Genomic DNA, 26,273 nt, shown 5'->3' on the forward strand with positions numbered 1-26,273 from the left:
TTTTTGACTAGTTTGGCATGAAGATGTCACATCAGTCTTTCTTTTCCCATTTAATCATTGGAAGAAATCTGTAAGTTCCCCTAGTCCATTAGTTTTTAATCAACTTAGAAACATCTCTCATATTGCATGAGACAGGTAAATTTGTAGTAGCTGTGAGGGACAAAGTGAATATACTGCTTCAGAAACTGTCCCCATTGATTTATAAAAGTCCAATTCAAACTACAGAGGCCTCAAAAATTTCAGAATGTTTAAAGCTTCATCTAACCCTGCCATATGTAACAATCTCATTTCTTTCTTAAAAATAGCTATACATCATTCTCTTTTGTTCTTTGAGAAACCATTTTTATTCCACTCTAGCTCTTAGTCTTTGTTCTATACCTTTTATCCAGTAATCTTTGATGTGGAGCAATGCTAAGTATCCTCTCAAAATCTAATTAAATTAGAATTCCCTTTATCTAGCATCGCAGTAACATCTTCAAAGAATTCTAACGAGTTAGTTAAGGTTGAATACTTTTGCTTCAATATAGTCCAAGTATTTTGAGATGTTATCCCTCTAACAGAGAGCTCTTTTAAATAGCTTTCAATAAATTCTTAAAACACTCTTCAAAAGTTACTGGATCCCCATTTCATCCTATCTCTCTCATGTAACATTTTTGATAATTGACTTTAAATTATGTATCTTTTTTTTTTTTTATACAAGGATCCCGATAAGATACTGAACTTTGTATAAAACATAAAGTAAAATATATGTTCAAAGGTTCTCATTGTCTTTCTCCTCTTATCTATATGGATGTTGTTTTGATTAAATGAAATTGTACCAACTAATTACATTATATACCTAACAGAATATATTCTTTCCTCTTTAACTTTGAAAAATGATTGCTAGTAAGAACAGTTTTGTATTTCCTGTACAAAGAATGGAACCATAATATAGACTTAACAATTCTATTGTATTTAACCACATACTAACTTTTCACTTTTGGAAATTGCAGTCAATATGTAATGATAGATAGATAGATAGATAGATAGATAGATAGATAGATAGATAGATAGAAGATAGATAGAACAAGAGCATTTGGATTCATAGAAGGTCTTTGCATTGGAAGGAATTTGTGTTGTATCCTAACACTTATGATGGATTAGATTTATGTAATCTTAAAAATATAATGTAATCTTAAAAATAATTTCCAGGGTTTGGGTTTAGTTTTTTTTTTTCCCTTAATTTTCTGGAAGTGCCAGCTTTCCAATGCCTGTTCCACTTGCATATCTATGAGCATACCTTAAGCTTACACTGGAATAATTTAATTTTTCTTAGTAATTTCACTGGTGCTTGCAAAGTACCTTCTCAACACTTGTCTCTCTTGAGATGAAGGGCTGCCTGGGCTGATTCCATTCCTGTTTCTGCCAGGTCCCTCCCACCGTAGAGTAAGTGACCTTTCAGTTCCTTTCCCATAGATTCCACAGACACAGAAAGGCTCTGGGTCTCCACCAGCACTGAGTTAACCAGATGCTTTTGCACCCCTGCAAGTCATGGCTAAGGGGTCCAACTTAAACACCAGTGCCCAAGGAGAAGGAACCCCTCATCAGCATCCCCATCTGAGGGCTTGAAGCAGCCCTGTTCCCTCCTCTGCTGTGCCAAGCTGCAGATTGAATGAGTTTGCAGTGGCCTCTGTGACTGGTGGTGTCAGTGGAATAAGCATTTCTGTTTCAACAGAGGGACTTTGGTTTACTTACTCTGTTTACTTTAGCAGTACTTTCTAGGTATTTGCATGAACTAAACAAAAGTTATGAAAAATCAGGAGTATACTGAACTGGAACCCCACTTTTTTCAGCTTTGTTTAGGTGGGATATCCTTTTTGGCAGGTTTACAAGCATGTGTCAGAGAACTGTTTTACAACAAAAACATTTTGCTACAGTCATGGGTTGATAGAATGACTGATTGTCATTTAAGAGGCCCTTTGTTCTGACTCCTCATATGTTTCCTCATGTGCTTACAGTCTGAGATTCATTTCTCTCCAAAATTGAATTCATATGTTCTGGAGAAAAAAAACCCCATCCCCTCATTCTTGAACTATGAGGTCTTTTTCTTTCCCCCCATGACTGATTTTCATAGTCCCGTAACTTATTCTCATAGTCTGAAATGATAATTTTATAACTGCAGTGAGCACAGAAGAAGTGAAGCTCAGCCCCAGGAAGCAGGTAACTGCCTGGACTACCTGTGGAGAGCTGTGCTGAGGCACCGTGTCAACTCTGAAAGAGGTGCCTTGGGCACAGAAAGATCCCTGTTGCTGCTTCACAGAGAGGACTCCCTGCTCTCATCCCTCTTAACACAGACCTCAGACACAGACATTAATTAATAGCAGCCTGCTGAGGCAGTGAAATGCTATACCTATAAGAATTGCCTGCAGTCACAAGCTGAAACAGAGCCAGGAGCTCAACCCAGCCTGGAGTTCCAGTCTAGTGCCTTTTACCACTTCCTTCTCTCACATGACTGTTTACGTTGCTGACCTTTGGAAGAAAACACCCCCCAACTAGATATTTATATATGCTTATATTTGAACCCAGGATTCCTGCTTTTGAAACATCTTTAAAACCTCTGCAGTCCAAAGGTCTCAGCAAAGCCCAGTCTGTCTAAGGGAAGGCACATACTGAAATTGAAATTTGAAATCTCCTAACATTTATATAGAGACATAACCAGCCAGGTAAATCCTGTTTCACCACATTATTTCCCTTTGGCATAGAATAAAGGAATCTAGGGACAGTTGCTGGGTGGCTTCTAGGAAAGGTGAAGTAGCAAAGTGTTAAGGTAACAACACTGGTTTAGCTCTTACAGGGATTTCAGGGGCATGGTCTAGATTGCTCTCTACTGCAGATTTCAAGCAAACCATCCTTGAGAGGAGAACATTTCCAAAGCTGAACAGTGGTCTCAGCTGCCTCAGTTTCACATAAGCATATGGTGAACAGAGGATCTATTTAGAGTAAAATCTCTATCTCTTGGTTTTCCTCTTCCCGCAAGTTTATTACATTTTGCAATTTTTGGCTTTATTTACTTAAAATTGAAAATTTTAACTCTTACTGATCACAGAACCCCTCTGGATATAAAAGTGTGTGATGTGGTTCAACTCGACTCTGCCATCAGGGCATGTGCCCAGCTCTCTGTGGAGGGCATGCTGTCCCCCTTTCCTGAGCAAATGCTACCTGAGCCCAGTCCTAGATCACCAGCCTCCACCAACAAATACATGATTTTGGCATGGAGAGGGCACCACAGATGCAATGAACAAATGCAGCATAGCAGTCTCTCAGTTTCTAAATAGCCTTGGGGTCATTAGAAGTCACTGTAATTCAAAGCAACCCTTATGTCCTCCTAGAAAGTGAAACTGCTGTAAAAGCAGAAGACTGACATGTAAGTGCTCAAATTAAAAATAAGCAAGGATAAGAATAACTCATCTCTTTAGGTTTTTAGAGCTAATTCATCTACAAGTATAATTTCATCACATCAATATGATGTGTTGCGCTTTTACAGGATCTGACATAAATTAAACTGTGAAAAAGTGAACTAAATCTGAAATTAGGGAACTATTTGAGTTACCTGCCTCCAAAAAGCTTTCTAAGGGAATTCCTTACATGTCTGTTATCAGTTAGCATGCAACATGAACTGATACAAGAATATATGTAAAATACAAATATTGTACCTTGAGGTTCCTGCATTCTAATGAACAGTTCTGTAGTCTGGAAAGAAAAAGAGGTTTTTCCAATATTTTAAAGAAGTCCAAATGCACCAATGATCCTTGTGTTCATACACAGGCAGCAAAGTCAAAACACAGCTGTGAGGTCTAATTTTAGGGGCCACTAACCTTGATCATGCTCTTTTAATAATCCTTCTATTTGGGAATTCAAAGATTCGAGGAGGGTGTAACCTTGAGGGTTTTAAGCAGTCCTTGAAACCAGTATTCACAATATGTCATCTGATTTTAGAAACAATATTATCAGAATGCACTGGTAGATAGTGGCTTGACCATAGGATGCCCTGGAAGCTGAAATGTCATTTTAAATATAAACAACACAGAGGGTTCCACAAGAATGTTTCAGCTGAAAGAGATGTGTGAGGAGTCTAGTATCACATTCCTGTGTCAATCATAATATAGACAATGAACAGAAATAAAAGTTGTTCACTCTTTAAATCTTCCACCAAACTACTTCTGATAACAACTCTGAAGAGGAACTTTGTCAGGGTTTTCTGGTAAATAAATGGGGAATTACTGAAAAGTCCTGAAATGAATCTTATTTTTGAATCTTTTTTTTTTTTCCCCCTTTTTCTTTTTCTTTTTCTTTTTCTTTTTCTTTTTCTTTTTCTTTTTCTTTTTCTTTTTCTTTTTCTTTTTCTTTTTCTTTTTCTTTTTTCAGCATCCCAGGTTGAATCTTAGCAAACTAAAGCTTTTTATACATTTTGGAGCCCTGCTGGCTTTGCAAAGCTGAAGAATTTGCTACTTCCAAATGTATTATTCATTTGAAAACTCCTTACATGACAGCTGACTTTCAGTAAGCAGAAAAAGTATGTAAACAGTGACTATTAATGTAACTTTATTCAGTTAGAGAAAGCTGTGATTTGTAAAAGGAATGAAGTAAAACAAGACCATGAAGCTATTAAAGACTCAGGGAGATTTTACTCCTGTCCTGCAGTGACAGAGCAGCTCACCAGCAGTATTTGAATGATCTGACAGTGCCAGCAGGACAATCCCAGCGTACAGAAGGGAGCAGAACTAAGCTGAGCCTGGGTGAGTTAAAACTGTGCCCATCAGGTACAGTATTCTCTGTTGCTGTTAAGAATCCATTGCCTGAGCATTATCAGCTGGTTTTAGGTTTGCTTGTGATGGCACAGATGAATGATATTCCCAGATGGATTAAAGGAAAGTTCCAGAGCAAAATCTACTCCCTATCATTCTTCTACCTTATGACCACAATGCTGTACAGTCCCTCCCACATAACTACTCAGTAGTATTTCAAAATCAGACTGATTCCCTGCATTCCTGGTTAGCACATTCAGAGGTTAAACATAAACCAGAAACCAACACTGATTATCATTAAGCATTCCTGTGCCAAATACCTTGGTGAAGTAAAATGATAAAAGTTCAGCACGTAATTCTTGGCAGGTATGGCTGATAATTTTTTTTTATGCTTCTATTAATATTCTTGGTTTACTATGGTCTCACAATTACTTTTATTTGTCCATAAAATTCCACTTTGTTTAGTCTTGAGCTATTATTTCTGATTCAGTACAATATCACACACCAAAACCAGGCTGCAGGAGTTCATAGCTCATTATTATATATTGTAATGAACTACTGTGGAGCTAAGGTGGTACCGTGTGAATTGGCAAAATGCAATGAGAAATTTAACTCTAAAAGGCAACTGTGGGAAATGGGCACCTATTTGCTTACATCTTTTTCACACTTAACCTGAATGTGCTCAGGGTCTGTGGGATGGACTGTAGTTTGGTTTCTACATACTGCCTAGTCTTATATTTATTAGTACAGACTGTTCCCCTCCAATGGTCAAAGATTTTTTCACTGATCATGTTCTTCAGTAGGTAGGAATACTTTTCCCTTGCTACTCTTTTCCAGGGGCTCTAGACAATCTAGAAAAGGGTGAAAATAAATGAGCAGTTCAGAGGCTCCAGTCTGTGCATCTACAGGCCATGGAATGAGCAGGCTTTCAATTGTTGTACCACTGAAACAGTATTTTAAACACTGTCACTATCAAAAAGACCTTATTCCTGATAGTGCAAATTCATGAGGTTTTATGAATTTACTTGAAAATGGAATCAGAAATAAAGCCACAAACCTAAAAAACAGTAACTAAAGCCTGTGGGAATATCTGAGACACGTATGCAATGATATACGATCAGTCTTATGTGCTATATCTTGCTGTTTCTGCATCCTCTGATGAGTTCATAGAGATTACAGGCTTGATGATGGGAAGGTGTATCAGTCTCTAGAGCACTTACAGGTTTGATTACACTCCTCCAGAATTCAGAAGTGACATACATTACCAAGATTTATCCAAACCCCTTTCCTTCTTGCACGAAATTTGATAAAAATGAACATAGCTTCAGCATATAAAGTACTTGGCAGTGCAATTGAACTTATTTTTTCTTGTTTGATAAGTACAGTGTTACCATAGATTCATAACACAATGGGTTCTGCTTGTGCAATAAAACCCAATACCTTATCCTACCACTTTAAGTCCAGCAAGGTTTGGCAGACATAACTTCCAAGAAAGGCTGCCAGACACAGGCAGAACAAGTCATGGAAAAAAAGGAATTTCTGGGTTTTTTTTTCCTTCAAAGGGGAGAATTCAGATAATTGGGATTGTCTTTGTTTACTGACACTGGAATAGCTTTTTATACAGGCAACTTAAAATAGTAAGAGGGTAAACATTAAAAAAATGCAAGACATTGTGAAGTAAATAAAGTTATGGAATCCACTTGAGTATTTGAAATAGCTTTAAAAATTTGACTAGAATCCCTCAGCTCTGATTGTCTCCAAAAGATTATTCAGATCCTTTTAAAAGATAAAAATACTGTGATGAAAATTTTACTTAGCCTTTTCTGTGGTCAAAAAGATTGCAAAGGTATGAAAGACTGGCAGACAAAAGTGTTTTTGTAGATATATTTTCTTTAAAACACCTTCAAAACTTCTGATTTTCAAGGTCCTTATAAAAATAGCCAGCCAAAAAAAGAGAAAATTAAACTGTGCCTGGATAGTTGTTTTATAAGCAAGAGGAAATGCATCATGGCATAATAGGGATTTTTCATCTCACCTTTCTAATAAAAATAATTGTGGTTTAAGAACTGAACTGAAACAATGAAAAGCAAAGATGATCTCTCCTTCCTAAGAGCTTTCTTTTTTTTCTATTCTTCCAACTTGAGAGACTCCCTTTATCTCCCCATAAGATCAAAAAAATTACCAAAATTAGAAATACTTCTTCTTCAAAGATTTTGTGTTTTTCTTCTTAATCATGTTTTTAAACATCCCAATGAAAGCAGAATTTTCTTGCCACAGAGAAATCCCCCAAAACACCATTGGAGAAGTCTATAACTGAGATAAAGAACTTCCTTTTAAGGATTTTGGGATTTTTGCTAAACTCTCCTCTAGGTCAAAAAACAGTTCACTTTTCTCCTAGGAGGTATTTCAGCATTACTTGTTTCTTTCGTCAACTATTTTTCCCTTAGAAGAGGGAACATTCCTGTCTACTTGGCTCTTTCCCACATGAGTTTTGCTGTGAGTGTCTTCAGTTCTCATCAATCTTATCAGATTTTGTCATGGAGTTTGAGTAAGTTAGAATTTGTTTCTTAGAGAAATAATAATAATAAAAATACTTCATAATCTGAAATTCTTAGTTTATGGACCCCTCCTACATATTTATAGAAATTTTGACAATAGTAACACTAATTTTGGAAGATTTTCTGACTACATTTTAAGAACAAAAAGACGGGAAACACATTTGGCCATGGGCCAAAGCATTTTTCTTTGTTCAGGAATGTATTCTGTCCTCGTCTACTTGTTCATTGCTTGCTGCAGTGTGAAAAATTAATCTTTAAGCCTTTGGACAATACAAATCACTGTTTATGGGCTGCCAATGTTTATTTTTCTTCCCACCAAAATCCCTATTCAGAAAAAGAATGAAGAAATATGTTTTGAAATGTATTTAATGAAATATAAATTTACCTAACTATTTAAATCCTGTTCTCATTTAGCTATGACTTTAGCCAGAACAACTTAGTTAATGCATCATGCAGTGCGACAAATCAGCTACATGATGCACGAAAATAATGCTGAGGAATTTCATCAAGAAAAGGTGCTTTAGCTTAGGAAGCTGTTGAGTTTCAAATGCTGCAACTGGGACACAAGAGGAGTAGCAGATGTGTCTTTCATACTGATTTTGTTTGGGAGGAGCAGCTATTAGGCAGTCATTAGACACCCGCCTCTTCCTGTGATGCAGGCTTGAGTTTTCCACAAAACACCTGTCTGGCTACTGCTGGCTATGGGCCGAAATACCTGTGACAAATACAAGCATCTGCTTGTGAGCACTTGCTAATCCTCTGTCACATAGAGATGATAGGAGAGGTGAATGGAAGAAATTAATCTTGTAACAGAAAATTCCAACATTAGAAGACAGCTTATCAAGCATGGAGTATGTTCTTGAACTTTTCTTATTACTACTTAGAAAAATAAATTTAACTTATTGATAAAAAGTTCTAATTGTTTTCCATCAAATAAAACATGATGTTGATTACATTTCTTTATGGATTTCATAATTCCTCTATTTAATGTTTTTTCTTTTTCTAAATGACCTTATTAAGACCATACAATTTAACCTAGTTAAATCTAGTTCTAATTTAATCTAGTTCAGATCACAAGAGCAGAAATCCATCTGTTCACCTACTTTACATGTGAAGTCATTATATAACCTAGTTTTGCATGAAATATTAAGCTTAATATAGTTTTCAACATCCCTGGGCTAAAAAGAAAGTGGAGTTTCTAGTAAAACCAGAAAACAGTTGATCTGAACATAATGAATACTGAAGTTCGATATGCTATGTTTTATAGAGGACAGAAGTAGACATATATGGTTGAAGGACATCATGAAAGCATAATGTTTTCCATTTTTAATAGTAACAAATGGTCAATTTCTGCTGTCCTGCTGCTTATAACAATGTGGGCAGATGGCTCTCAGTGTAGGAGATCAATCAAACAATGTCAAACTCAACTAAAGTTGTGATATGAATAACCTATAAAATGAAGCCAGTTAAATATAGTGCCTATAATGAAAATGTAAATTGATGTAACAATATTACTATTCTGTACTAAGAGATCTGGTATTTAACAGGATCCATATTTTGAACTTAGCTTACCCATCTTATATAAAAAAAAAAAAAGACAAGCCTTTGCAGCTTATATTCTTTCCTACTGTAATTAATCTTATTTTATAATTGTCAGGCAAATCTGAAAGAATTGAGTCAGGTTGCTGTGGGACCAAAAGTGATTTAAATTCCTAACATGTATGAAATTATCTTTGTTGGTTTTAAGAGTAGCTTTCTGAATGGATCTTCATCAAATATAGTTTTTATCAAATTTTGGTGAATGAGGTAACAGAATGACAACCTGGTCCAAATGTGATGATAAGAAACCCTCGTCACTGACAAGGAAAAATTCAAATGTAAACCATTTCAATTCTTTAACCCATATTGCTATTTTAAGTATTGGTATCTCTGGAGTAGACAAGGTCATTTTAGAAAGGGAATAGCAGCTGCTAATTTGAGAGTTAGAAAGACAACCAAAGGTATTTATGGTAGTTGTAATAGTATGAGGAATGACCTCCACAAAATCTCAAGAATCTGCAGGGAAGCACTCCAGTAAAATGACTCTAATTATTAACAAAGCTTCAATTACACCCCACACCACATGCCAACAGTTGTCTGTGGTTGCCATACTAAAGATACTTGGTGATCCTACATGGATGTAGCATAATTCTCATTCTCTGTACCCCAGTTGTCTGAGCTTATTTATTGTTTGTATGTTTATGGTACCACTATAAGTATTTCAAACATAAATGCTTTTTTGTCAAACATGAGTGATATTTCTTTTTGATCAGATCAGAAATGTAGTCAGCTGTCCAGGAAAAGAGGCAATTACAGTATTTTGGTGAACTTAATGCAAGAAATTTCAACTGCAGGTTGAATTCATTATTTTAACCTGCACTTTCTTCTCTGGCATCTATTGTCTCCTAAATGCCTCTGTATCCATATATAGAACTCACTTCTGAAAAAATATCTTGCCTTGTGCTCAGGCAAGACATTATAATAACAGATCACATTTTAATTTGTGGTTACAATATCCTGAAAATCAGATAGAACTCTCCTGCAGAAACCAGAGTGGCCAGTTAGTCTGTCATGGTTCCTGAGGATGCTAACATTGTGGACAGAAGCCAAAAGGTAAAGCACAGATTTAAATAAGGTTTCACAAGCATGAGTAAGCCTCATGCAGACATGGAAGACTTTGGACAGGAGGAGAGGGGAAGAAAATAGATCAGCTTTCATGAAAGAAGAGGTCCAGATGATAACATGTGTCCTTTTGAATATAGTTGCTGTACTCCCAAAGATTCCTGTAAGGAAAGGTAATATACCATTTACTTTCAGATGGTGGTTGTTATTATATTAAAAAAAAGGGTGCTGGAGATTTGGGTATGCCATGTGTGGGAAACAGAAACATGCAAAACTGCATGAAGATCCTGAGAAGGATGGGTGAAGAGTTCTTCTGGGAAGACTGTGCTGGACTCAGGGTGAGGTGATTGGCTCAAGGGCCCACTTGTCAGAGGAGGTAGTTGGCAAGGTTCCACAATTGAAGAACAAGAAAGCACACAAAAAAGGAAAATCCTGATGCTCGATGGTGTAATGTGGAGATTTTCACAGAATGAATTTTGATAAGAAATTAACCTGAGCCAACTCTAGTGTCAATTTTAAATGGATGTCACATTAAATGGATGACGCAATGTCTGCCTACATTCACTTCTGTGCTCTGTTCATGTACATTTTGCACTTCTATAGATTTTTTGAATGCTGCAAAGCCTTTTTCTAGCAAAAGCGAATGACCTCTCTATAACCTGTAAAGTAAGCATTTTATCCCTATTTTATGGGAATCTGGTGCACTGATTAGTCTGATGGCTGATTAGTTGAGTGACCTGGTAAGACACCCAACGGAGCTGTGACAGAACTGGAAGCAGAACATTGATCTTTTCTATGGCTTATTACCCTGTGCCTTCTTATGACAGAAAGTCAAACTGTTTACCTGGCATCAGTTCATGTCCTTTGTACGTATACCTTAGCCTCAGAAATTTGCCTCAATACCTTCAGATCCATCCTTCTGCATCTTTTCTGAGAATTCTCAGAATTTCTCAGCAGTTCTAGCTGCCTTCTTTACGCCATCGTGGCCTGGGAGGTATGTGCCATAGTTTGGCCAGCAGCTTATGCACCATCTGGCATATCAACAGACAAAACATGAAAGATAATGAGTTAACTTTTGTACAAAAAGTCCTCTAACTGGGATTGTTTTTTCTCTGGTCCTGTGACAGTTTTGGTGGAACTTATATGAATTTAACTGTCTTTAAAATTTTCATTTTTCAAATTTTCAATCACACATCTTTACATTGCCCTAATCAAATTGATTAGGGGGTGCAAGCTTGACATAAAAGACATGATTGCAATATACCTTTCTTCTAAATAAACTAGTTAAAATCAAGCCTAATCTAAATCAAATATAAACTCCATATTGAAGAATAAATTGCACTGAAAAAGTAGAAATGAACTTCTGTGGGATTATTCCTAGAACAGCTTACTACGGAACTTTTTCACATTCCTTTGAAACTTGTAATTGTGAATATCTGAGGTGAGGAATGAGACTTCAAAGTTAAGGCATCAATCCTTGGGTCTTGTTTTTCCAGTCAGAGGAAAAACTGCAGGGAGGAAATATTCTGTATGGCAACTGATCTATGAAGCTGAGCTAGATCATTCAGTCTTTCACCCCTAATTGTTTTATGGATCCATTACATATAAGGACTTGTCCTAGCCAATATTTGGTGAAGGAAAAGGCCACTGCTTGACAAATGGCCTCTCGGTTCCTGTTCTGTCTGGGCCTCCTGGTCCCCCTTTGTTTCTCTGTCTGGCATTAGCCTTCTGTTTGGCTGAGTTGCAGGTGGGTAGTGTTATTACATCAGGAATGCTTGGCTTGTGTAACTACATTTCTGTCAGTATTTATCATAACAAACACTTTTTCCCTTTCAGTGGATTCCTAATTAGAGTCTGAAAGCTGTTTCCAGGCTGTCTTAACAGATCAAGGCCCCAGTTCTTCTTTCAAATACATAAAAGTAAGATCAGGGCAGCTAATATAATTATTCTATAGATTTAGGCCAATGAGATAAAAGTCTAACCTGTGTTTCTGCAAAGAAATATGTTTTCAGCTATTGAGAAAAATAAATAACTTGATGTATTTGTTGTGTTAATAGCTTGATGAGAAAGTGGCATTTTCCTTGATGAAGATGATTCTCATTATGCTTTATTCCCGTGCAGAATGTGTGGTTGTGATGAACACCTGCTGGTGAGAAGGCTGCAGGCAGTGATGCTGGCTGTAGGGTCCAGCTTAGCTGTCTGTGGCCAGCATGGGTTAAATAACCTTTGAAGAGCTACAGCAAAGGAAAACAGTGAGGACAGGCTCACTCCACAGTTGATGACAGGATTGTCCAGAGGCACAAGGTATTTTAGGGCTCTATTGCCCCTTGTGCAGATAATGTCAAGTACAGAAGATTGATAAGGACATTTCTCACAGGAATGTGGTGTCTGCTATCTCAGGAACAGAGAGCTGAACTGAAGATCTATTCACACTTGAACAAGCACGCTGGAGTGAGCACACTAGCAATCAGGGAATTGCTTTAGCAGAACATAAAGCAAAAAAATCACCATCAAGACTTTTAGCAGCCTACTTACTCCAAAGGGAGTCTGGCACACAGATAATGTAGGTGAGGGAGTATTTCTTTTTTTTTCACTAGCAGACACTTCTTATTTCTAAATTCACCCTGAATGAGTCTGCTGAGGGTTGGAGATGTTCACATAATCTGCAATAAACAGCATAAATGAAGAGCTTAGTCCTTTCAGTCTGACTAGGAGACACAGGCTGGTCCAGCACTATCGTGCTAATCCTTAAAGTATCCTCAGCTGGTTTTCTTTAACAAAATTGATTCAGAACAATCATAGGGGATTTTGATTATTTTTGGTTAAAAATAAAGAATCCATACTCTATCATGCAAACAACCATAAGGACTTTTCCTGGCAAAGTCTTACAGGGAAATAAATCCTGAAGATGACCTTTCCTTTTCCTTAGATCAGTGTGAATGGAGCTCTTAATTCCCAACCCTTTGCTATTTTTCTGTTGCTTAATTCAATCCTTCAGTTATAATTCTCAATGTGGTTTGAATGTGACAGTTTATTTTCGTTACAGGACATCTGCAGTTCATAGGAGTTTTGTCATTGAATTCAACATGCACATATGGAATTAGGGCAGTAGAGCAGGAAGGAGCTGTCCTACAGTTTACTGCCAAACTAAGGCATAACTCTGTTAAGTCCAATATAAATGCTTAGCTCTTTTTGATTTTATTTTTCCTGGATCTGTTGTCTGACCAAAAGGATCAGATTTAGCCCAATGCTGTGTTTGTTCTAACTTTTGATAGCTAGAAAGATCATAACAGGGTAATCACTTGTTGATAAAGTATGAGAAGGTAGAAAAACAACTAATGTGTTTACAGACATGGTTGATTTTTTTTTATTTTTTTTTTTTTTTGAGAGACCTATGAAATAAGCTGTTACTTCATACTGGGTAGGTATTTTAATTTCCAGAACACCAGAACTAATGTGTGTGTGTGTGTGTGTGTGTGTCACTCTGATTGGTACATCTCTTTAGCACCTTAGAGCAATTACAATTACTTATGGCTGCTGTAAAAAAGCATACTGTCATGTGGAATCTTACAGCTGTATCTCTCTCTATCAATTAAATTTGAATATGGCATTAGCAAACCCAGGCACATGAAAAACACAGAATGTTAAGATTTCCAAACTACTGTACTGTTTTCCAGGATGGTATCCTGATTAAGTGATTCATGACCTCATTTACAGGAACCAATTGATCCCAGAGTAGAATATGCTGAACAGCACATTCCTGAAAGGAATTTGCTGATGTATTAACAAATGGTGATCCTAAGCTCTCCTGCTTTAAATTTGATCAAGCACTGGATATCCTAGCAACATTCAAAAGGGAGACTGAGTCCTGAGAAGAAAATGAGCCTAATCATTTGTGGAACAGCAGTGGCATTTTTATGAAGAAAGCCATCTGATGTGGCAGGGTGTTTTCAAAACTTTTCTTGCAGACAGATGTTCAACTGAAAAAGCTCTGATTTTTCTGCAAACTAGCAAGAGGAGCCAGAGGCACTTTGGGAAGTAGATTTGTTCACAAAATCACTTCTTTTTGATGTATCTTTCACACATGGATAACAAACAAGATAATCAAGCCAGTGATCACAGCTGTTAGAAAACAACTGTGTCAGGAAGAAAAGCATGTGCTAGGAATTTCCCACAGAGATGCTTTGAATAATAGAGTTACATTGCTGTCCATCATGTAGATGGCTTTTCACTCATCAAAATTCTACACACAATATAAAGCTATTCCATGTAAAATCCACACGTAAAAAACACTTAAGATTTGGAGACTTTTTAAGGAAAATTAGACTAATTCAGTACCTTTCCATCACTGAAGTGGTAACAGAAAGGTAGCTTTAATAAGATTTTACAAGCTACAAGCTTTCTATAAGAAGTAGAGATTCTTAACTCATAAAGTGTTAGTCTGATATCTGAGACTAAAATATATTGGTGTGCATTAATTTTAAACTGGCAGGAAAAAAAAATTTCAGAGATCACAACCTGAGAATGGATTTTCAAGAGCTTTTTGCCCATATGACTCACTTGAATACTCAGCTTCTTTGATAAACTGGTGTTGATTGCAGAAAATTTCAGCTAAGGTTCATTCTTCATTAGATTCCAAATCAGAGAGTTTCTATTTCCTTTTCCTGTTTTTCTGTGTTTACAGTTTCAGCCATTTGGAAATTGGTTGTCAGTGTTCCTCTCCACAGAATTATAAAATGGATTTCAGCATAGTTTTTGAAATGCATTGGAAAACAGGTGAAGTATCAACTAATTTCCTTCCAACATGAATGCAAACAGAAAGCTTCGTAAGTTTCAGAAAGTGATGGCCATATGAAAAGTCCTGATTATCTAATGGTAATAATATTTTACAAGAAATGTCTGGTTTCTGGTAATAAATTGACTGTTGTCCATAACAAATTCTAACTAATCTGGTTCTTCAGTGTTTCTAATAAGTTTCTATCCTGGATTTAGATTTTCCTACTGTTCAGAATTTGTTGGACATGATAAACTTCAAGTCTTATTTGAATTTCAAGCAATTATCTTTCTTAGTACTCTACCTAAGAGTATGGGGAAAAATATCCTCCTGATTTTCATAGGTCAAATCTTTATATTGTTTTAATTAGCTTAGTCAAGCTGATTTGGTATTTTTAAAGTCCTTGCATTCATGTAGGTAATTACAGTGCACATAACATATTAGTTTAATCAGGTAAATAGTTCACCTCTTCAGTGAGGAAATGACTGATCCTCTTTCAGTAAAACAATGTTGGATAGATTTCAAAATGCTTTTTCATGAGCTGTGATGAAGCTAGATCCAGCCAAATGGAGCCAAATAGAGCTAAAGGAAGAAGAAAAATTCTACATTTGCAAGTTGCTCAGTTTTCTGCTCTGGAGCTAAAAAGACTGTTAACACTAAACTTTCTGTAGATTGCAGCTGTTTCTGGCCACCCAATATATTTAGTTCATGCTTCCTTGCAGCCATTTGGTGGGATTTGGTTTAAATTTTATATTTAACATAAACACATCTGGGTGTGTCTCTGGGGTTCTATGCTACCCTGCCTGAACATTTGGATAGCAGAATTTGGGCAGGATGAGACCCTACTCCTTTCCAGCCTGTGGAGGATGGACACACATCCAGGATCCATATGGTCATGGAAGCAGGATTGCATATTTTCTTTATTGCATGCCTACCTGTGCAGTATAAACACAATTTCTGGGACTTCAATCCTTGAAACAAGTACACCTTCAGTTATAAGACCACTTATATTTAAAATAGGACTTTTAAAGATTGTTTAAAAATACAGATAAAAATAAAATAGTAACATAAATAAAGGGTCTGTGTGATATTTATAGCATTAAACATTAAATCACTTGGGATAGCTACCTTCTTTGAAGAAAAGGAATATTCTGTGAGAAAAACCATGCTAACAGAAATGCACACACTTTAAATTTTGGAGCTGAAACTGCACAGACACTCAGACCAGTGCTGAATAGGGGTGTATATTAAAAATATGATCTGTATCAGATAAGAGTAGAGGTAATGAAGTCCTGAAACATATTATATATAATGTTTATAATTAAACACAACATTATTAATGATGTATTAGGCAATTGTTCAACTCTTCCAATAGAGAAATACTTAGAACGACTTGAAAAATAGCAATCATTTTGCCAAAGTTGTTTCCCATTTTCTCCTTTGCAAAAGGAGAAAAGATTAAGCCAGGTTTGTTTACAGAGTGTGATTACACTCAGTGGAGTGCTGTTAAAAGGAAACCTGTTTAACTCAAGCCCTTGGAATCAGCAGAAATAGGAAACCATCATTTGAAAACAAAATCTATGCAATGCTGCCTGTGTTTTCCAGATGGAACACATTAGGATTTATGCTATCTTATTTTGGCACTCTACACCAATATATCTATTTTAAGCTAGTTGTCCATGTTGTCCATTTCTCCAAGTCAGTGATGAGAAAAGTATACCCAAAAGGGCAATTTTCCCCAACTGAAACAAAGATCTCTAAATTGACAAAATTTCCTTTGGATGGGTCAGGAACGAGCCACAACATTGCCCTGCATTTTATCACATGGGCAAAAGATAAAATTTTCCAGACATTAATTCGTACAATTAATTCTGAAGAAACAGTGCAGTTATGATTCAGAGTGAAGGACAAAATATTAATTGCAGAACTATGTGATTTAAAATTATTACGAAAGTGCAATGCAATGGGATTCTGACAAAATTATCTTTTTACTATGGAGAAAATAGAGAAACCAAAAATGACATTTATAACATATTCCAGGTGTAAAAGCATTAAGATTACATGTAACTACTCAAATAAACATTTTTAGTAGTATCACTTTCTAAACAGGAGATGCAGGTACATTCCTACACTTTAGCTGTTAATCTTCTATTCTGGTACAGCAGTTAAAACTGAATTTACTGTAAGTGCCAAAAAACCATATTCATTATGCAGAGATTTTATTTTACATATATTGTTATTTTATAAATTCTAAAATGTAATTTATTCTAGTAATCCGTTTCCAAAAAAAAAAAAAAAGGTCCTCCAATCATCAGAATAAAGGCAAATTGTGATAAAAGGTGAGGGAAAAGAGCTTTATGAATGAGAAGACAGGACAACCTGCATCTTTAGTTAGCTGCTGATTGCATTTGCAAAGACCAGTCTGAGCGATGCACACAGATTATGATAATACTTATCAGTTTAAGACTTATCTCAGATTTCCTGTGGCAGTACATAACTTCCAGAGAGAGAATTCTCTTCAGTAAATCTAAGCATAGTGTGAGATCTTAATTGAAAAAGACACAGAATATGAAATATTCTTGTTTGTTTCATATATTATCTAAGTATTTTGCATTTTAAAAAGTTCACTTGGCATTATTATTATTATTATTATTATTATTATTATTATTATTATTATTATTATTATTATTATTATTATTATACCAAAAATACACTAAAAAGCAATCATGCAGAACTTGAAGTTTGCACACAATGAAGTTAGCAGACAATAAAGTTATAACAAAGAAGGTACAATATGCATTAGGAACCGTATAGACAGATGGAAGCACTGAGACAGATTTTCAATAAGAAAGAGAAAAGCAAGAAGCTAAAAATCAGTCTAACAAATCAGTCTACCATAGTCTTATCTTTTAGGGACATATTTTGAGCAATGATGGCTTAAGTGGAGATAAAAGTACAAGCAATAGGTGATATATCTGAGAATTCTCAGGCAGCTGCTGATGGAAGCAAAAAAGGTAAAACTGCAGTTCTGCAAGGCACAGATAAGGCAATAAGAGAACACAATCCCTGCCAGGAAAATCACTGCAGGTACCAGCACTGCCATGACCCTTAGGCACAGAAGTATTCAGGAGACCAAAATTGCCAGTATTGCCAAGGCTGTGTAAGCATGGTGGGAACTAAATTCTTATCAACTCAGTGTGATAAGAAATGTGTTGGCACATCTTTAATCAGACAAGTGAGTTTAGGTAAACATCTCTAAAATTAACTGTCTTTGATACAAATAAACCATGTGTTTCCAGAAATCTGAGCTTAGTCTCTTCTGACTGATCCAATTTTAGTTTTTGAACAGTTCATAAAAGTGACAGAGCACCACCACTGACAAATCTGATTACTAAGTAAGTGCCTGCCTCCTGATTCCCAAGGGCTTATTGAACATGACATGTGCTACATGTAAAAATATTTTGCCACATTTAGTATAGCACAGACAGACTTCAGATTTGTTTGTTGTCTGAAACTGGCCAGACAGAATTTCCAGTAGGACACAAAATAGTTCCTATGTTCAAAAAACCACCAATAGCAGTAGTAACAGATCTAAAAGGAATTTTGATCACCTAGTTCATCCCTTTGCTGTGGTATTTAACCTGAGACTTCTCTCTTATGCAAGAGAAAGTATAGATTCCTAAGTCTTGTAAAGAATAATATATTTCCTAGATCCTGGTTTGGTCTTTCCCACTCCTGTTTTTCTTTCAAGAGTATAACACAGTTTATCTCTGTTCAGTTTGTGTGTCGTGTGAGCCATGGGGCCTTTTTTACCTTGAATTCCTTTCTGTGTCACTATTTGTGTAACTAAACAGACCTCTTGCAATGTGATTTCCTTATTGAAAATTGTAATAACAACATTTTGAACTCATATTTTGTCCTCTAACTTGCTTGGATCCCATACAAGCTTAATTTGAAAATCATCTTTCTCTACTGTCCAAACTATTAAGTTAAAAGTGTAATATTGCCAAATCCATGACAAATTACTGCATTTATTTTTGATTGCTATGGTATTTGTCTTAATTTGTACACGATTATCCTTTTTTGTATATTAATCATAAGGTCTCAAAAAAAGAAAGTTGGTCACAGAAAGGCCTGGTACAGTTTGAGAACCTTAAGAATGAAACCCTTTCGCTATAAAAATAAATCCTCATCCATCTGTGACTAAAACTGGACCGTGTAAGGGGTCATTAAAATTAAAAGAGAGACACCCAGAGGATGAAAATAAGGAGTGGAACTTGCTGAACTGTCAAGAAAAACCAAATGTCTTCCAAGTACTGACAAAATTCAAATCTAGGTGGTTTTTAATGGTCTTTTTTGTTTGTTTGTTTTTCTTTCTTCTTTTTTTTGGGGTATTTTTTTTTCTAATATCCACTAGCTTTGTTCCATTTTACAATTCAACAGTTTTTGTATAATTCCATTCTCTTTTATATAAAAGCCAAAAGCCTCAATGTGAACTTTTGTGTTTATGGGCTTTGCTGGTGTGAGAAAGCTTAGAAGACAACCCAATCTCTAAAGAGTGCATCAATAGCATGCTAAATTGTATGAATAAGGATTAAAAAACAAATTTGGAAGAATTCCAAATGAATGCCAACTTCTTCATCAAGGAATGTAGCTCTTTGAACAGGCTCCTCCATAAATTTCAGAAAGGTAGAATAAGAAATCTCTAATCCAAACTAGACACAGAATGTATGACAACAGTCTTGAGGGTGTCAGCACTGCCCTCAGGATAACTAAAAATACCTTCTTAAAAATCAATAAACTTGTTCTTTATGCTTGTTAACCTGACCAGGCCAAGCTGAATGTGACTCTGAGCAACCTGGTCTAGTAGAAGGTGTGAGTGCCCATGGCAGAGAGTTGGAACTAGATGATCTTTAAGGTCCTTTTCAACCCAAACCATTCTGTGCTCCTCTGATTCTGTGGTTAGACAGAATGCTAGTAGAGTGTGGAAAAACAAATACCATATACTTGCATATAATCCAAATAAAAATTTAACAAAAAGTTGATTTGTAAAGCTGATGCAGTTTAAGTTCCTTCTGGCTTTGCAAGCTTCTGGTAAAAGCATCCCTTTTAGTAATTGCTGCTGATACACATCTGCAACACAAATCAAAATATTTAATCTCATGAACTGATATTGCCAGATAGATAGATGAGAACCCTGTTACAGTCTTATCTCTGTGAGTAAGTAATGACAGTATAAAGATTTATTTGTAATAACTCCAAGTTTCAAGGATAAGCTTTTCCATGTAACCACATAGTGTGTAGTGTTTTGTGTAATTACAGACTTAAGAAATAAAAGAAGATGTATTTAGTGTTCACATGTAGAGGAATCCAACCTGGTGTTTAGTTATCCTAGGAAAAATTCTAGCACATAATATGTAATGTATAGAAAAACATTCAGAATTTATTTATGACAACAACATTATTCTCAATATAACACTAATAATTCAGATAATACAAAAAAAACTGAGAAAATAGCATTTCTTTAGATAGAGTTTCTGAATTATTTCAGAGAGCAGCAGCATCAAGTCTTCTGCTGTGTCCATTATTAGAAGCCAAGAATATATATTTTGAAAAAAAAGTATTTTCCTAAGGTAGCTCTACCTATTAATTACAATGAAATAGCTTTGAAAATTTTCATTCTACAATTTTGCATAATTATAAGTATAGACTTGCTTATTATTGATGTTTTCTAGTTATTTTCAAGGAATGTATCAATAATTATTTACACAATTTACTTTTTTTCTGACTCATATCTCTCAGGCTGGGTTTTATTTTCAACACTGCAATATACTTCAAGCCTCCAAATAACCACTCGGAAGATGCACTACATCTGGATCATGGTTGCATTTTCCCCATTAAACCTAAGGAAGGGAAAAGAGACACTGATACTATTTATGCCCTGAAATTTGGCAAAGCCGTTCTGGATGTGATGTTATAATATCCTGTGGATCCTAATTTGACATTCAGTGGAGACAAGGTAGTAAGTGTGGGCCAAAACCATGAGGCCAACAAAACTTCAAAGTTCTCTCATGAAGTGCTATCATGCTGAAAGAGATTAAGGACTTGGTTATGCCTGTATGAAGTCAGAGTGGCTGTTGAACAGCTGAATTATCTCCTGGTCTCGTGTATGAGTGGTGGGAAAGTCAAGTCCTGGTGTTCCCTCTTGGGGAAACAACCAGAAAACTGTGCTTCGTTAGGCGGTGTTGTACAGTTAACAAAACTGAAAGACAACCACAAAATTTACAAACGCATTAGGGAGTGAGTAATTATTTATATTCTCAATATTTGTCTCAACAGGCTGATCCTACTTAATCTCTTCCAGTGTTATTCTTGGTTTAGAATAGAGGATAGAGTCATTTAAGAAGAATAAGAATGCCATCAGTAGAGTAAGTAGCAGCAATCCAAGGATAGACTTTTTTTCCCTAAGTCATCTGTTAATCTAAATTCTTCCTCAAAGAAAAAAGATATAAACAATATTAAAATGAATAATTACTTATGGAGCTATGAAGTGTTGTCAGTTTGATAATTCAATAATATTCTTTAACATAGGAAGGAAAAACTGCTTGAAAAGAAAAAAAAAACTGGAATGCTCCATTGTCTAAACCTTTGTTGCTAAAACCAGTATTTATTGCTATGATTCCTAACACAGTATTTATTTACTGTAAAGTTTCTAGAACCAATGACTTTTCATGCCTTCTAAGGGTTTTGCAGAAGGTTGATTTTGAAATCTATAAATTATTTCTATTTTTAGTGGTCAAATTTATCTTGGTTCATATAAGTGAACCTAGACTTCAGAGGTCTGCAAAAGAAATTAACCATAACGAGCACATTAAGGGGTCTACTGAAGGTTTTTCAGATGTCTGCAAATATAAGTTGTCTCAGATGAATAATATTAAACAACATAAATCTGTCTGTCTAGCTGCAGACATATCTGCAGATAAATCACCATAACCAGCACAACAGAGGATCTCTCTTTATGCATGCTCACATCCTTTGGTACAGAACTTGTCACTTTCTTCACATTAGTGTCTTCTTCGGATGATAGCTGATGCAGACATGATCATATTCTAAAAATTAGTGTTGCAAGTTTGTGCTATGGCTGCTATTTAACAGCTTACACTTGATAAGGCAAATAAGCCAACTTCCCTGCTTTCCTTAGACAAAGTCATTGGAGTTGCTGGCAGCAGAAGTTCTTTGTGTAAATCCACTGGTAACTGCTTTGGAGCTGAAAATAATGGGACAAAACTAAGCCTCTTTCCATCTTTGTGCAAACCCCATGGATTGTACAGTAGTGGATTATACAAGGGCAACTTAGGAGAATCATTTATAAGTGTCTTTTCCTTGCTTTTAGCAAAACCATTATCCAGTCCTATTACTGTAAACTTTCTTCTAGTGATCAAAAATAATGATCCAGTTCACTTTACCAAATGAGTCCCTTTAATTAGAAAAGCATTAGCATTCCTAATTCTAATACAGTTGGTAGTTTTAATCTGCAGCTTTCTGGTAGTTCCCCACATTTTACTGATTTTGCATTTTATGGTTCTACTCTTCAGCCTGGAGTTTTCACTCACAAATAATTGCACACCATTCCTTGGATGAAGAGTGAAGAAGTTTTGAACTTTTATTATCTCAAGATGGAGCTTTAGATTCCCTTTGGAATCTGCATGGCTATTTTATGAAGCTCCTTAATGCTTAACAAGCACTACAGGAAATTTCAGCTAAATGAAGTTATGCTGCTGAAGGATAACAGAAGGACAAAACAAAGCTGTTTTAGCAGCTTGTGTTTTATGAGAAACAGAGGTAAGGGAGAAGCCACCCACGCGTTCCAGGGTGACAGAAACAGTAAGAGAGAGTGCTCCCTTTGAGCTTTCCAGCGCTATGATAATCAACAGAGCTAATAAAATGCAGCAGTTCATGGGCTTTTGGCAGCGTGAGCCTTCAGAAGGACCCAAAATTATTGCCAAAAAAGAATCTTAAAACCTTGGTTTTAAAACAAATATCCTGCCTGCTTTCTCTAGCAGCACTAAATTGTTCCTGAGGTTGTTTGTGTAATCTGCCTATCTCACTTTATCTGGATTAGATAAAGAAATGAGGTTATTGTATCATTGATCAAAACAGCGTATTAATGGCCTCCTTCTGGACTGGGCCAAAGATACTGTCTACATTTGATTTCTAAAGCTGAGAGAAAGCCTGCAGTGTTTGTGAACCCTGGGTAAGTATGCTGGGTACGAGTGTGTGTTACAGGGTCAGCAGCAACATGCAGACTGCTGCAAATGACAGATGGTAATATTCAGTGCGAGTTGGTAAGGTTAGTCAGTCCAGCACAGCAGCTAAAATCCTTGCCAAGATTGTCTCTCTCTCTCTGAATGTACTCCTACCCATTGAGAAAATGCTCACACACACAGTATTGCTATAAATTTATGAGAAGCCCCAATGCAAAATCTTTACTCTTTCCTGCTTTCCCTCCCCGGGACCTGCTGTGTTCATTACCTGGACTGAATCTACTCCCTGCAGACTGAGCAGGCAACTAACTTTGCCAAAACAAACGTTTGCAGAGGGCTTCTCTAAGCTGTGGCATTCAGCTATTGTTAGGTATATACAGAGTTTATTTGGGTTAAAAATCCCACGTTTTGGAGAGTGGAAAAATATAAAAAATAAAATTCCTTGCACTTACTTAAAGTAAGTAATAACTTACTAAGTTACTTATTTTACTTAACTACTTTAAAGTACTTAAAGTACTTTAAAGAAAATGCTTGTATTTACCAACTGACAAGACCAATAGATGTAAAAAAGGCATCTCAATAGCAAGTGTCATGGTATTATTAAGCTTTCAGAACAGGCATTGATAAATCTTCACAGGTCTCTGTACACCTCAATATCTGACTGTTTGTAGGGGGCAAATCTTGTAGAATGGCTGCAGAAACCCTATGAGAAATTTCCCTCTTTTTTTTCCTTTCCCACATTTGAGAACCCTCTGCCTGGCTCCCCTCCTGATGTATCTGTCAGGTCCTGGGGTCTGATCACAGAATCACAGAATATGCTGAGATGGAAAGGGCCTTGGAGCAGCTCTGTTCTGCTGCAGGTCTTTAGTGCTCCTTTTTATTGCTGGAGCTTGATCCAGATGACACCTGTGAAGAAGAAAGGGATTTAGGCCACAAAGTACAGCCAGCTCTGTCCCTGGCCCATGCACAGAGGGTGTTAAGATTTACACAATACGACTCAAGCCTGAAATGTTGTTTAAAATCATAGTTAGAGAATTGCAAGAAGGCTGCTTCTGAAAAGAGAACTTAAACTAGACACAAAACATTTTATTTATCAGCCAAACAGATCCTAGTTATGAATTCTTTCAAGTTATTTCCTCTTGGCCAGACTAGTTCAGCTGGAGGGCTGCTGCAGACTGGAGGCACCACAACTACAGCAGCTCACTCCAGCTGAATGCTTCAGGAAAGCAGAAACACAGTTATACTGCATTCTTAAAGCCAAAGTAGTTAAACTGTGAGGTGGAATTGTAACAGCTCAAGTCAGATTTCCTGGATAAAAAAGAAAAATACCCCACCAAAAGCTGTGACCTAGAGTTGCATTTCCTCTGTAAAATTGTTTAAAAATGTCAGATAAGCATAAAATTTGGCTGTGTAAAAGAAGGAACAATAAGTAAGTAAGTAAAAAATGTATAATGGCAGATTGATCAGAGAGGAGTTAGACTGCTACAAATGTAGGGTAGTAGCATGAACTTTCCATGTTTTAAAGTAGTGCAGTGCCAATTTTCCCCTGCAAGTACTTTCTGGCAGGAAACCACTAGAGTACAGAAAGGTAAGGAAAAAAAGATATGTGTGACCTGTGCAAACTATATAGATTCAGATGACCTCAATGAAATAAGACTCTTAAGTTTTAATCAGAAAGATAAAGTGTAGAGAAAAGGGTGAGGAATTTCTTAACCCAAAAAATTGGAAAGGCTCTTACAGCATGCCCATCTTGACTCTGAGGTTTCTCAGCACAAGTGAAACTGGGACAGCTTTGCTTGACAGCCAGGACAGGAAGAGAATGATCAAAAGAGAAAGAAAAAGTAAAGCAATGCCATTCCAAAGCTAGCCTGGCGGCTTTCAGAGTGGAATTTTTCTTATAACAATTAAAACTAGACTGGCCATGAATGCATACCAATTTATCCAGGGCTGAAGAAATTTACAGATCGGGAAGGTAATAAATCCTCTGCATCTTTTCCATTCTCCTTTTCTTCTGGCATTAAAGATATCAGAGAATCATAGAATATCTGATGTGGAAATGGACCTCTGAAGGCCATTTGGTGCAACCTCTCCCGCTCAAGCACAGCCACCCAGAGCCAGTTGCCCAGAGGGGTTTTGAATGGAGAGGGATGGAGATTCCACAACATCTCTGAGAAACCTGTGCCAGCTCTCAGTCACTCTCACAGTAAAGGAGTATTTCCTGATTTTCAGAGGGACCTTCCTGTGTTTCAGGTTGTGCCCATAGCCTCTGGCTCTGTCACTGGACACCACTGGACACCACTGGACACCACTGAAGGATTTGGTTCTGTTCTCTTTGCACCCTGTCCCTGAAGTGTTTGTACACATCAATAAGATCCCCTTGAGCCTTCTCCTACCCAGGCTGAAGGGTCCCTGCTCTCTCAGCCTTCCCTCACACATGAGGTGCTGGAGACCCTGAATCACCTTTGTGGCCCTTTGCTGGACTCTGTCCATGTGTGTCACACACTGAGGAACCCAGACCTGAACACAGCACTCCAGGAAGGGACCTCAGCTGTACTGAGCAGAGGGAAAGGATCACCTCCCCCAAACTGCTGGCAGTACTTTGTCTAATGCAGCCCAGGATGGCCTTCTTTCCAGCAAGGACACTTTGCTGGCTCATGGTCAGCTGGGTGTCCAACTCCAGGGCCTTTTCCACAGAGCTGCTTCTCAGCAGGATGGCACCCAGCATCTCCTGCTGCCTCAGGCTGTTCTATCCCAGGTGAAGGACTTGGCACTTCTCCTTGTTGAACTTCATGAGGTTATATCCTGGGACAGAAAAGAATCTGATCTATTATTTTACCTATGAGTGGAAGCTTTACTTTTCTAAAAGCTTTGAAAAATATTATTCCATTAAAATATACAAATACATTAATAAGTATATTATATTTTATGGGAATTTTTTTTCTAACTGTTAGATATCAAAAAGGTGTTCAAATTTATTTTGTTTGTATATATTTTCTTCTACTGTAGAGTTGGGTTTTTTTTAGGATAAATGCAAACAAGACTTGTAGTTCTAGTATACATGAAAGTTGATCAATGACTTGGCAAATATTCACCTTTACTGAAGCCACACTAGCTTTTCCCAGGCAGTCTGTATTTCTCAAGGTATCCACTAATTCTACACTTGGTTTGTACTTGTAGTAATATTCTCAGTAAAGAAGGCAGACTAAGAGGTTTCTCGATCCCAAAGGAGCTT

At 36.6% G+C, this 26,273-nt stretch overlaps 1 long non-coding RNA gene across 1 annotated transcript in view; it reads left to right on the top strand.

The window, feature by feature from the left end:
* Window positions 1-5,032: 5,032 nt before the first annotated feature.
* The window catches only part of LOC135289197 (uncharacterized), a 41,507-nt gene continuing 20,266 nt past the window's right edge, over window positions 5,033-26,273 (top strand). Inside the window, exon 1 of the long non-coding RNA XR_010351984.1 lies at window positions 5,033-5,150. This is a non-coding gene — a long non-coding RNA (uncharacterized LOC135289197). The remainder of the gene's footprint in view (window positions 5,151-26,273) is intronic.

The sequence above is a fragment of the Passer domesticus genome, chromosome 1 (genome assembly GCF_036417665.1).
Source record: "Passer domesticus isolate bPasDom1 chromosome 1, bPasDom1.hap1, whole genome shotgun sequence".
Taxonomy (NCBI): domain Eukaryota; kingdom Metazoa; phylum Chordata; class Aves; order Passeriformes; family Passeridae; genus Passer; species Passer domesticus.